Source organism: Columba livia, chromosome 3, assembly GCF_036013475.1.
Source record: "Columba livia isolate bColLiv1 breed racing homer chromosome 3, bColLiv1.pat.W.v2, whole genome shotgun sequence".
NCBI classification, from domain to species: domain Eukaryota; kingdom Metazoa; phylum Chordata; class Aves; order Columbiformes; family Columbidae; genus Columba; species Columba livia.
In genome coordinates, this window is record NC_088604.1 from 67,720,615 (window position 1) to 67,731,187 (window position 10,573).

Genomic DNA, 10,573 nt, shown 5'->3' on the forward strand with positions numbered 1-10,573 from the left:
GTTTTCTTCATCTCACTTCGCCTTTCTTCTTTGAGCAGTAGTACCTTTCCCTGGAGCTCCAATACCACATTCTATAAATTATATGTATTCCAGACCGTAAATACTTTCATAGATGAAGCAGAAAGATGACTGCGTAAGAGCTGAATAATCCTAACAAGCCTGGTTCTACCCATAGCTTAGTTTTTTTAGGGAAAATTAGGCGTGATTCTACATCAAAAATCTTTCTAATCACATATTTCATAATCTCGCAATGGAATCTTCCAGCATGGGCCTCTGGACAGATCACTGTGAAGATTTACCTCATGCCCAGATGGTTTGGCAGAAAACTAGAGTTGTAAAAGCACACTTTTTTCTCCTTATTCACAGGTAATGATTTGATAAAACATTAATTTAAAGGGCCGAGGAAGTGCCATGCTACTGTCCATCCAGACTTTGTCTAGGAGAACAACCACATAAGGAGCGTCACCTGTGGGAGAACAGAACTTACTGCCTGAGAAAAAAACGGGAAGAAAACAGTTAAAACAATGTCTGTTTCTCGCTCGTACCACATTTTGGTTTCTGACTCACCTCAGACCTGGTTCCACTGGAAAACTTCCATGTATTCGATAAAAACAGAATTTGAAACTCTGTTCTGGTAAGAATACGATAAAAAAAAAAAATCAAATTAATTTTAAAAGCCATCAGATTCATTTCTCTTCTGGCTTGAGTTAAAGCTTGGGGTGTGGAGGAGGGGGAAAAAATAGCTCCTGTAATTGAGCTCTTCAGGGTAGCACTCAAAGCTATGTTCTGCCTACTCACAGAGGTTGAGTATGACAAGCTTTCATTGCCCCACAGGGAGAGGAATCAGCATGATCAGGAAGTCAGAAGGCATCCTGAATTATCAAGAAAACTTGTTTTGGGGTGGGGTGGGAAGGACAGAGGAAGAAACAAACTGGTTGGCCAGGTTGAGAGAAATGCCCAGCATCTGACGTATGGAAAACCACTGCCATCTGTGACCACAAAAAATAAAAAAAAAAAAAAAAAAAAAGAAAGATCAAGGATTTGAGGAACGTAAAGGCTTAAATCACAATGGGTAAACAGCTGTATCAGAGAGGAGACCTCAAGGACAAATGTCTCCATCACAGTGCTAAAAGATGTGAAACATGTGGAGAATCAGATGCAGGTAGATGGATGTCCAAAGCAGACTAGATTGTGTAGCATGTTTCAGACACACAGACAGCATCTGCAGGTTGGTGCTGAAAAAAAATGGTAGTCAAAATACAAAGAATGGAAAGTAGTCCATGGATGTTGGGGAGAAAAAGGTCAATTCATTTAGCTGCTGTTAATCTCTACCAGTCACAGCTATGAAGGGACAGACTCTCTTCACACTGATGTCACCTTCCAGGTCTCAGCCTTCAATTCCTGCTTCCTGGAGGTTGGCTCCAAACAGAAAACTGTTACAAATAATTTATGTCTGATGAGAGCATCCAATGTCAATGCACAAATCTCTCTGTGTTAATAAACTAGCAAAGTGGCATGAGAAGCTATTCTAATTATGCGTGTCTAATATGTGGAGAAAAACACAGCTGCTCTTAACTCCTCACATAAAACTGTGAATCAAATGCCATATGTCAGACCTGGGCTTCCTCCTAGAAGGAATGGCCAAAAGCTTGCTCTCCAAGGTAAAACTGATGCGCTATGGTATGGTTCAGCTGAAGAACTCAATCTCTTCGGAGATGCACAATTACAGGAAGAACCTTCCCTCACTAAACAGGGAGCAAAGGATGCTCTAATCTCTTCCCTCTTGCAGACCAGGTAGAAAAGTCTATGAAATGAATGCAAGGCAGAGAGGGATGTTTATGCATTACAAAAGGTAACTTCAGAAGGTCAGGTCAATAAACCTGAAGTACATCAATAAGCCACTTTACATTTTAATAGCCCTTACCCAAAGTAGACTATTTCATTTGGATAGTTTGCTATCAGAAGGCCAACAGTTCAGCTGCATCACATAAACAGCAACCCAATTAGAGTCACCTGAGCAATGCATAGATACTGTTTAAATAACTCTCCGAAGAAATGTAAATGGTCTTAAAATGGTACCCTTTGTAATTGCAAAGGAGATCCTTGGGTGACCACCAAAGAGATGAAAGGTGAAAGACACAGCTCTTTACCCACAAAATCTGCTTCCTTGCCCTTCAAAATGCAATTATATTGCTTTTAATGCTTTGGCATGTTCTTAGTGCTTTTTTTCTTTCAGCTCTGCAATGAGATCAGGCTACAGGAAGAAAAGAACTCTGTTAACATTGCAGTCTCTTAAGGACTGTTTTTATTATTCTTGATTTATTTCTGACCTCCTGATTTTTTCTGCTTGACCTTTACATGAAGACAAGGAAAATAGTACATTTCATCTGCCAGTTCAGTGCATTTTCTTTTCTTCACTTGCAGAATTATAGGGTTTTAAGTGAACGTCAGTTATTTTGCCCGCAGGCTTTCACTTCACAGCACGAGTATATCTGACCTTTTCTTTCCTCGCTGGTAATAGCTTTGCTTAAGTAAGGGAATGTTTACCAAGCAAAACCAACACAGCCACTCAGAGTTGTGCTGAATGACAACGTTTCAGAAGTCAGCTTCCCCTGAGACTCAAAGTTGGTGACCAATAGTCAGGCATGTTCCTAGTGCATTTGGCTTGTTTACCAAACCTGCACATTTCCCACCATAGTTCCTTTGAACCATGATAATAAACGGCACACAAGCACCTTCCTAATTGTGGGTTGCCTCCTGCCCAGAAACTGTTGCTTTCTTTCACCTTCCTTCACCACCAACTCACTCTACAGCTCTAAGCGTGTGGTTCCAAGGCTAATGCAGATACTTGAGTGCTAAATCTACCCATCTACTGAACCAGAGAGAGACAGAAAGATATTAAGGTTTGAGAACCTCATTTATTAGCATGAGGGCTATGTTGGCAACCTTGATGGCTGCAGTGTGCAAACCATTAGGATCTCCTGCCCAAATGATAACATTTCCAGTCAGTCTTTAGAAACAGCAGCATCGTTTTCCTATTCGTACAACTGTGACAACAGGAACTGAAGTCCCAGTTAAATTAATGTAGCTGGTATCTACAGACTAATAAAAATTTCCTTATAAACAAATTCAAATGTCTACAATTTCCCCCACATATTCAGAACCTAAACAATGTTTTCCTTTACTCAAAACAAGACATTGAACTCTCAAAATGGCAATTCCACCTAAAAGGTATTATTTGTCATATAGACTTTAAAGAAAGACTTGTATTTTGTTATTAAAGATAGTATTTAAAAATATTTCCCACTACATGTCTCTTTTCAGAGCTTAGGAAAGACTGTTGGTTCAGCCCATTGCTCTATTCCCACCCCATATGCTGGTACTGAAATGCCTTTTGCAGCCTCCTCCACACAGAATAACTGGGTCCCTCTAACAGTAGTTAAAACAGTACAAGATATTCCAAACCTCTCCAAGCACAGGTGCAGTAGTGCTGGCACAAATGTGCCACATAACAGCGTGGCTAAGAACATGAAAAAAGCCACAGCGGATGTAAAATGGCATTTAGTATAATGTCCTATATCTGACAGTAGCCGGCAATGGATACCAGCAGAGAGTGAAAGAGCATGGAAAGCTCAGACTAACATTCTGCAATATTTCATACCAGTTTCCAGGGATTCGTGTATGACGGACAATTTGAACCACAGTGGGTATCTTTGTACATGTTAACTCTCAAAGCATTTTTCATCCATGAACATTCACAGCCCACTTCTGAAGCTCTGAGAACTTCTGGACCTCGTGACATACTGCGGTCAAAGATTGCACAGCTAAAACATGTAGCAGCCTGTGAAGACATTATCTCCTGTTTGTTTTGAACCTGGCACCTGATGGCTTCATGACACACTCACCTGCTTTGGTAATGGAAGAAACAGAGAAAAACGGTTTCATGTTGGCTTTTTGCTTCCTACTTTGAATTTTACTGACATCTATTATAACCCTCGTCATCCATCATCTTCTTGCACACTGCAAAACCATACCCTTCTGCTTCTGGTAAAGAAGTCTCATAAGGAAGGGAAGAGGCACCTTTCTACCAATAAAAATATGCTGAGTTAATTATTTCATCAGATTTCTCAGGTTATAAGCAGTAGTTAGTGCCAGCTACTTTGCATTAACTGCTTATTTACATGCCACTTATCTGTGGTAAACACGAGGTACATCATCCTTTAGGGAAAGTGAATCATCACTAAAGCAGAGATAAAATTTATCATATAGTAAGAACATGTACCCAGGCAGGTAGTAAGGAGCAGCTTACACCCACGTGGTAGATTAGCGTCTTACTTTACCCATCAGTACCCAGACCTCGTCCAGCTGAAGGGGCCTCATTTGGAGATGCTGTGGTATCATCTGGTCAAACAGCACACTGACACCCCAACCATCCAAACCACTTCAGCCTCTGCTGCCTCTTCTCCTCTGCACTAAAGCTCCCTTCACAATTAGGAAGGCAGGATGACACGCTTGACAACAATCTAGTAAGAAGGAGAAGAGGAATATGGCAGAGCCTGCTTGGGGAGAGAAGCCAGGTTTCCTAAAATAAACAAAAATTTCTCAGGCACCACCCAGACTGGTTTGTCGACAACAAAAGCTATGCAAATAAGGATAGTTTGGAGTTATATACTGAAACCTTGACTGAGATCAGATAAAAATATTTCCTCCTAATCACAGTCTTCATGGAATAGTGGAGTAAATGGTTGCACCATAAATGTGTGGCAAACAAAATCCACTATCAATTTTGCAGACTGCATCTCTTTCTGTTAAAATACACATCTTTGTACAAAGGAGGAACCAGCATTCTCTTTTAAATACCCTCAGGGATTAATTATTTTACAACAAATCACTGGCCCTCCTATTATGTGTGTTTCAATTCATCACAAGTGCATCTATCAAAAGCCCATCTTGTCTGTTTTCTGTTTGTCACACTGACCTGACCATTACATTCCCTTTCTGCCACTAACTTCTCTCTTTCACAGGAGGCTGAAGTAAACCAATTCTAGAGTCATCTACAATGTTACAGAAAAAGAGCACTAATGAATGAAGGGCAAGGTCACCTAATGCTGTGAAATTCCTGCTAGAAGATAAACCCATATGATCTTTAAGTATCATTCTTGCCATTTCTCCAGCATAAGGCAGCTCTCTCCCCACTTCCTTTGTCTGTCCTGAGGAACAGAAAATTCAGTGCTTTCAACAGCAACAGCCCTCAGAAAGCACTTCCCATGTTAATCCTAAATAAAGTGGACTTTTCCAGTCATCCCAAGAGACAGCATTCCTCATGTCAGTCTTCTATGTTTTTTGAAGGTTTTCTTAAGTGATTTACTGCAACTATTAAAACGTTAAGCTAGATAATCCGGCAGTGTTCAACCATGTGGTCATGAGTCGTTAGGTTATGTAGTAAATCAGGCCAAGCACTTCTTGTAGGAATACACCTGCATGCTAATTTTAAAATTGTGTCTCCACACTTCCGAATTTATGAACCTATGAGACATTTCCCATTAATGCTTTGCAAGCACAGCCTACCCACAGGGTAGCTCAGTACAGATCAGATGCTGTACACATCAGAAGAAGTGATGTGGTAAGGGCAACTTACAACCTTAAATATGATTATCAGTCCACACCAGCAGCTAATTGAAGTTCTCTTATCTTTCCCATTCTTAGTGTTCATACAGAATACCACCTGCTAGGCCACTAGAGTCATATAGTTTGGTGTCACAGAAATGCAGAAAGGAAGGGACTTTAAGAGATCTTACAACCAACCAATGAAAACCCTTCTGATGGTTTTGCTAAGCTTTTTCTTGACCCCAAGGGGACTAGGTAAATTAAGTCAATCCGATGTTCATCCTCATCTCATTTTACTATCTCCTGAATGACACTTAGATTACACTACTTAGAATAACTCACTTACACGGTTTTACAAATCCTCTGTAATTTATACAAGCTTGAAGGATGTCTAGGAAATTCAGGGCCAGTCTATTCTACATTTCTTTCAGGTAATTACATCAGTTCTTTGGAAACACTGACATCACTGCAGATTGATTGCTCAGAGATACTGGTATAAGGAGAGGCATTGAAGGAACTGGAAGAGGAATATCCTGCATTTGCCTTTGAGGCCACAAAAACAGCAGCGGGAAGGAAGAATGTCACATGAAAGCACGTCTCCTCCAGACATCATCTATCCAGATGACAAAAGAAATTTAAAATAAATGTTTATACCACAGGAAACAACAGGAAAACAGGAACTCTGCTGCATAATGTCAGGGAAGCAAATGCACATTTCAGAAGAAGGCTCTAATTACAGGTTTTTAGCTATTTGAAGTCACCTTAAGCTTGTAGCGTAGCAGAAGCAGAGGATTACATAGTTGTCAGTTCAAAAGATACATTGCATCTAGGCTTTTTGTTTTGCTTTCTCTGCTTCTTTAGAGTGTGCCAGCAGCTACCTAGTGTGTCTACAAATAAAGTAGTTTTTCCTGGCACCTTTATCCAAGTTAGACGTTTTGAATGGCTTTCAGATGCATAGCTTAGATGTGCTTTAAGTGCCAACAACCATATCCATACTCCAAACTTTTGCTGCTTCTTTAATGTTATCTTCTCACAGAAGTTTCCACTCCCATCATGCTCATGACTAGAACTATACTCTTCTAGTATGAAATTCCCTGATGTATGCATGTGCATTTACTGTATATTACTTTACTTTATCAAAGTCTAATTTTTTAATACTCGCTTTTTCAGCACAATAGCTGAGCAGGCTGTTTATTTCGAAGACCCCCCCAAGTATAATCAGAGCTTTTTTTTTTTTTTTTTTACTTAAATGGTATTTGGGCACTCAGAAAGCACACCACTCCCATCAAAATTAATTCAAAGTAGGCACAGCACCGATGTCTAGACAGTTTAAATGCCAGTGTATTTTTTTCTTGTAAATTAAGCTTTTCTAAAGGCCTACAGACAGAAAAAAGTTCCTGAAGAGTCTCCCTCCTTGCCTGTTCACTTCAGCATTAACCATTTGTGTTCACCAACAGGTCCATCATTCCAGGATGGAGTAACTGCTGGGAGCTGTAACAGCCTGAGGTGAGACAGTCTGGTAAACCTGACCAATGCTACCGATGCCAAATTGCTGGGGGGGTGGGGGGGGGGGGCGGGGGGGAAGTAATTTCTTTAGATATATTATGCTGCCATAGTCAAGCCAGGTTCATATTTTTCTTAAAAAGGCTTTTCATATGGTAAGAACTACTCAAGAAAGAGGAACAAGATGATACAGAGAATTAGTAACAAATGACCCAAAATGTGAAGTAAGTGACATAAACCTCTTCGAACTAACCCTTTTAATGTTCAGCCTCTGAGCCAGCTTCTCTTCATCCAGACAGAAAAGGTCTGAAGGAGGCAATGCTCCTTCTCCTGCCAGCACACAAAGTTGGGTGTCACCTTCATACCCCTGGCATCCTGAGTCCGTGACAGCCTATGATTTCCTCTTTCAGGTCCCCAGGGGTGCCAAACAGGATGCAAGAGTCCTGCTTTGTGTGGGCAGGGACATCCGAGTGTGTACACCTGGAGCGTGTACTGCTCTGAAAGTCAGACTGCTTCTGTCAGCACATATTCAAAGTGAACAGATGAATCTGTGTGTGTCAGTATTTTATACATCAAGGCAGGAAGCAGGAAATTCTGCCTCAGAAGTAGATCTGTCAATATTTCCTGAAATCTTTGGCTATAATGAAGTCTTGTACTTGTCCTGGGTTTTCAGAGGCCACTAGTAATTTGTCCCTTTGAACTAAAAAGAAGGCAAGAATTACATTGTTAGACTTTAAATGGATTTTTTTTCTCTTTTTGTTCTTTGGAAGTTTTATTACAGAACCTCTCTCCTTTTCTACCATCTGACTAACAGGAAATCAAAGGATTCTAAAATGAAAAACATCTGATTGTAGGAATGAAGCAATTAGTTTGCATCGATAACGACAGCATATTATTACTGACAAAAGTATGTCTGCAACCTTGGATCCTTAAATAGAACATTGAAAAACAAATGGACGCCACTCAGGGCTAAGATCCATGCCAGCTTAATGCAAGAAAGCAATGGCAAGCTAACTGATACTAGCTTTACTTATTACGCTAGTTTAACATACTTGCTCTTTGCCCTTGGAACATTTTATTGCATATTTTAATTACATCACAAGTAAACACTTCAAAAGTGTTTTAAAAAGTGGAAATAATCAGGTAAAGGAACTGTCATGTCTATTAGGCTTAATATTTTCATTTAATGGTATGGCATAACCAGGAGGCCACCTTGTCTTGCACATGAAATACATAAAAATAGCAATGTTATTTGCTATAATGGGCTGTAGAACATACTAAATATCTTCCAACAAAGAAACCATTAGAAGCCATTAATATGGATTTTGAGAAACATTGTTAGTTGTAGACTTAATGAAACATTTTGAAATTATGTTGGGGAGGTCATTAGAATTAAGGCTGTTTTAGACTTGTGTGGCAGCAGAGTTATGAGGTGGTTCTGGGCCTCACTTCTCTTTGTGCAAGGCTGCTGAGCTCCAGTTTCAGAGTCAAAGTTAAAAAAAAAAAGCAAGCTAATTCTTGCCATGCTGACTCTCATAAGTCTCTGGATAAGTCTTACATGATCTTTGACATAGGAATTAGGCTGCAAAACTCTCACACAGAAGCCAAGAATCAAAACTGTGTTTTGCTTGGAATTGTTTTTCAGCTCCCAGGAATTTATAAGGGTTCATACACAAGAGTAACAAAACAGCAGTGGGAGCTCTGCAGTTAAGTCACTTTCCTTAGCAAACCAGTGAGAAATAACAGAGTGGCCTTGGTCTTTGATGTTTCAATAAAACCTCCAAAAACATTCCCTCTGGCCATATTAAGTGGCCTTGGTATAATCGAGGCCCAATAATATCTGTTTGTTTAACCAACATTATGAGAGATCTCCATGCGACAGGCCAAAATATGTTGGTCTGCTCAGCTGAATTCATTACTGGGAATAAGTAGCAATAGAGTTGATGGAAATTTTTTTACATGTACAGGGGAAGCGTAGGAAAAAGAGAGGAGATCATTTTATTCTTTGCCTTGATACATCATCTACTCCATCACTTTTTTCCTCATCTAATAGAGTAGCATCTCTGCTTTCCTAATGGAGTAACTCAGGGCTCTCTCCTGTCACAAGACCGGTGATTCTGAGTTTCTCCTCTGTCACCTATCACTCTAGAATATACAGTAATGTAACATATAAATATAATGATAGATAATAATATGGAGTAGAATATATATATATGCATAAAATCCAAGTTTTCAGTCCTGTCTAATTATGACTTCATCCAAATTACTTGAGACCATTTTCCTGGACACCATGGATATCCCATCCTCTCCCCCACCTAATAATTTCCTCTTGACTGGCACTTGGTTTTTCTCTTCAAACTTGGCAGAGATTGCCAGGCTCTTTTCCTTCAGACCAGCTTTCACACTGGGCTCTAGCACCTTCTGGAAGAGGAAGGGCTGGGAAGGCGACAAACAAAGCTGGGCCAGACCTCTCCCACCACCTCTGGTATCTGTAGGGGTGTGCACCAAATGTAACAGCTGTAGGAAAGGAAAAGGAAAAGAAAGGCACGGAGGAAAGAGAGAGATAAGGAGAAGCTGTTGTGCAATGGATCACAGGATGTAAACATGCAGGTGTGCAAACTGCTAAGACTAAGTGCTTGAAGGCAAGAGGACTAGTTGGAGGCATCGGGATAAAACTGGGCTGAGTGAAGTGTCATCTCTGCACAGAGACCTAACTGAACAGCTCTATATAAAAATAACAACCTGCCTTGCCAGCCACATTCTCCCTTTGGCCCCCAGCTGTTTCCACTTCCTTAACATATGTTGAACCAAATAAAGTGTTTACTAATTTCCCATCCAGCTTTTTTTTAAAAAAAAACCCAACAACACAAGAGCACGCACTGCCAAGGCCGGAAGAAGGTGAAAAAAAGCAGGCAAGAAGAATAGTAGGAGATAGCTAAAGCATTTAATCAGTGCATTTCTCTTGGGTTTTCTGCAAGTCTCACTTAACTGCTTCATTACCAGAGCCGTCATCAAGATGAAATGCTACCAGTTTTGTGGAAGCCGAATGGATATCCAAGGCAAAAGGTATCAGAGCGGGATCTGTTCCTTCCATAGAGGAACCAGAAATTCCTTTTGAGTAACTAACAACGACCATGACAAAAAATAGTAACTACGCTGTGTCATTCACTCTCTAGAGGAGTCGTGCAGCCCCACATACAGTCCAGAGTCAGACAGGAAAAGCAGGTTTTTTCCACTTTTGCTCCTTTTAGCAAAACTATTAATAATAAAACAATGGTCAAAAGCTCTTGGTATATTCACTGCTTCTCTATCATTCTTTCATCAGCAGAGCTCCAGGGTAATTAGTGCACGATTCCCTAGTAATTCTGTTTATTCACGAGCCCAAGTTAATAACTCAAACCAGTAATCCCAAACTGCTAATTCACACCATCTTGTATCACATAAATTGCAGTACTGTAGATCC

At 40.2% G+C, this 10,573-nt stretch overlaps 1 long non-coding RNA gene across 1 annotated transcript in view; it reads left to right on the plus strand.

The window, feature by feature from the left end:
* The window catches only part of LOC110362802 (uncharacterized), a 38,275-nt gene extending 28,334 nt beyond the window's left edge, over positions 1–9,941 (plus strand). Inside the window, exon 4 of the long non-coding RNA XR_010471433.1 lies at positions 367–9,941. This is a non-coding gene — a long non-coding RNA (uncharacterized LOC110362802). The remainder of the gene's footprint in view (positions 1–366) is intronic.
* The last annotated feature ends 632 nt before the right edge of the window (positions 9,942–10,573 follow it).